This window comes from Poromitra crassiceps (genome assembly GCF_964638095.1).
Source record: "Poromitra crassiceps genome assembly, chromosome: 28".
NCBI classification, from domain to species: Eukaryota; Metazoa; Chordata; class Actinopteri; order Beryciformes; family Melamphaidae; genus Poromitra; species Poromitra crassiceps.
The window spans coordinates 10,002,277-10,005,778 of NC_139651.1; positions in this window are offsets into that span (position 1 = coordinate 10,002,277).

The following is a 3,502-nucleotide window of genomic DNA, read 5'->3' on the forward strand; positions in this document are numbered from 1 at the left end:
TCCCCACTGACACCAAAATGCCAGGATGATAGGTCACCAAAATTCTGTCCAATAAGCAAGCCTGCTTGTGAGTCCATGTGACTTTTATTTATAAGCCCTACGGCTACTAGTGGTAATAGCAGTCGTAATGCTGTCAGCAGCAGGAGTCTAATAGTAGTAATGAAAATGACCATAGTGGTTATTATCATAATCACCGAGTCCCTGATTTATCAAAGGAAGGTCAAGGCCAGACAATATTGAAATAAACACGCAGTGACCCATCCTATGACAATGTCTGGGTATTTATCAATTTGAACTTGACTGCACTCTCACGTCAACATCTCACACAATGACAAAATAAGCCTGTGTGTATTAGCCTATTTATCAAGACCTGACACCTCAGTCTATTTCCCTTATTTAAAAACTTTATCATGACGTCTGACGAAACTTTAACTTTCTAACTTTTAACTCTAACATTTAACTTCTACAGAAGTTAAATGTGGAAACAAGTCGAAAGGAAAAAACCTAATTCCTTCAAAAATGTGTTTACAAGGATACAGCGTGGCAAACAAAAGCCCAGCTGGATTGGCACGAGTGCAAAAAAAGAGTGCAGAGAGACTGCAGCATCTGTTTTCCAATTAATATGCAAATGAGCCTCTGGGACTACTTAGGCGACTGGAAGTCTACTTCTGACATGTAGTCTTTGGAGGGAACTGCCAAATTTGGGCGCGCTTTGATGATGTCAAAACAATGTGTCTTTCACATTGGACCCTGTGCTAGAAATTTCAGTTGGAAATCAAATCGAATGTGACAAGTTTCTTGCCACAAATGTTCGCCATTCGAACCCGCGATTCTACTGGATTTTAGCCTGAATTTTAGTTTCTTTTCACAAATGATGAAGAAAGCGACAAAAATAACAAACTAGCGAGGAATCGAGAAGAAAGGAAATAAACTGTGCAGGTCAGACAAAAAAAAAAAGAAACCCGGAGGGGCTTATGAGTAATGTCGCACCACAAAATCAACATAACAAACGACGACGCTAAAGACTTCAACAAGTCAACTCGGAGGAGGAGGATGGTGCAAAACAATAAAATGCATAAACAAGAGAAAATAAATTGAGTGTGGTTGTTAGTCGTGTGTGTGTGTGTGTGTGTGTGTGTGTGTGTGTGTGTGTGTGTGTGTGTGTGTGTGTGTGTGTGTGTGTGTGTGTGTGTGTGTGTGTGTGTGTGTGTGTGAGAAAGAGAGAGAGAAGGGCATGAGACTGTGTGCTGTGGGAGGCTGTTACTAAAGCGAGAGGTAAACACATAGAATATATTAGGGCGACTTTAGTATACTGATGATAGTGAATGCCGATAGTGATTTCCCGTATTAAATCTACAGTACACCAATCACAAAGCAGGATACATAAAGAGAGTACTTTTAAGCTCTGAGACAACTGAGATGTGGATTGTACAGTAAACTCAACATCATGACCATGTAACTCATATTTTGTACATTCACTGTAGTTGAATAAAATCCATACTTGTATGGAGCTGGTGCTGTGGAACAAATGCAGGAGAGGTGCATGATGCTGGACTTTGCTCATAGTGACGTAAAGCTGCAACGATTAATCGATTGTCAAAAAATTAATCGACAACTATTTTGATAATTGATCAATCGCTTTGAGTACAATTTTAAGAGAAAAGGTCTAAATTCTCTGATTCCAGCTTCTTAAATGTGAATATGTTCTGGTTTCTTTACTCCTGTATGACAGTAAACTGATATTATCTTTGAGTTGTGGACAAAACAAGACATTTTAGGGGGCGTCATCTTGGGCTTTGTGAAACACTGATCGTCATTTGCTACCATTTTCTGACATTTTATAGACCAAACAACTACCGTAATCGATTAATCGAGGAAAATAATCGACAGATTAATCGATGATGAAAATAATCGTTAGTGGCAGCCCTGGTATAATTGAACCATTCTGTTAACACTCCTGAATGTTTATGCATTGTGCTGCACTAGATGGTAAAATCTGTTGTACTGCATCCAACACAATACGACAACAATACGGTCATGGCGAGCAATGTATGCACGCATGCACGCGCACACACACACACACACACACACACACACACACACACACACACACACACACACACACACACACACACACACAATAGGATGAAGAAAATAACAGACAATAGGATGAAGAAAAGACCCCCACGCTCGAGGCAGAGGCGAGATGCATCCATGTCGATTTCTCTACCTCTTATGTTAATGAATAATCTCTTTTCACACTTTTCTGACTGTATTCAGGAGTTCCATTCCACATGCCCATGTTATTAATTCCATTTAAGTCCAGCTCAATAAACGGGACAAAGCCCTGTAGTGTGATTTTTCCATGCACGGCATAAGAAGCAGCTTTTAAATTAGGTTAAAAATACAGATTATATATACATAACTGTTGCGGGGGGAACAAAATTGTTTTGTATAGGGGCGGTGTAAGTGGTCCCTGTGTGCATGGTCATGTTCATAGTGCTGGATAATGAGGCTATGCTGCCCTTAGGGGGCAGCACATAAAGGTGAGTATTGTAACACGTGTTGAGTTTGAGTTTGGCTGAACAGGCACACGCTCTCCTGTCTGTCTGTCTGTCGTCTTCTCTGCCTCCTTTGTACACTGCTGAGCCACAGAGAAGAGCGGGACAGTGGAGGACAAATATGAGATTTATGTAACGTACGCAAAATTGTCCTTTATGCGTTGTCGTCGCCCCATGGGGATCTATACATTTTAATCATGTTATGTACTGTAGCATGTATATGGCTAGCTGTAGCTATACTGGTTGCTATGCTATGCTAAGTGCTTGTTTTATCTACAAATGCCTACACGGTCTAGCCCCTCCCCGTTCAGGAATTCATCCACAAGAAAATAACCACTGGACTTGGCACCAGGTCAAACACCAGAGGTGACTGTAGGGTCCATCGTAGACTGACCGCGTTTGGCCAAAACGTCCTGTCTATAAAAGGCAGTCAAACGTGGAACAGTCTCCCAGTTTCCTTGAGGGAAAGCCCCACCCTGGCCACTTTTAGATATGTTTTCTGTCGTTTTTGTATTTTTGAGTGTACCTTACTATCTATGTTTCTTTTTGAGTGTGTTCTATTAATTATGTATGTAGCTCTTACTGTTTTCTATTCCTCTGTTTTGATGTTTGGGGACTGCAGATGGAATCTAGCCTTGTGCTAAATCCACCACTTTTGACACTTTTACCATGTTTCAGGTGACTGTATCTGTCTCATGTTTTATGTGTTCATTAATTGTGCATTGTCCCGTCCAAATAAACAAATAAAGTAAAGTGAAGTAACTATCGTACCCAGGGAAGAGGTTCCAGACCTCTTTGTGCTGTTTGTATGTGGAAAGACAACTTTTTAAGCAGTACATGAGTTGGTAGCCATTGTATTTAAAGCCACATTAGGAGTTCTTTTACAGGTACTTGGGTCATTCTGCTGGGGTTCTGAGTGCTTTGTAACAAGAAAATGTGTT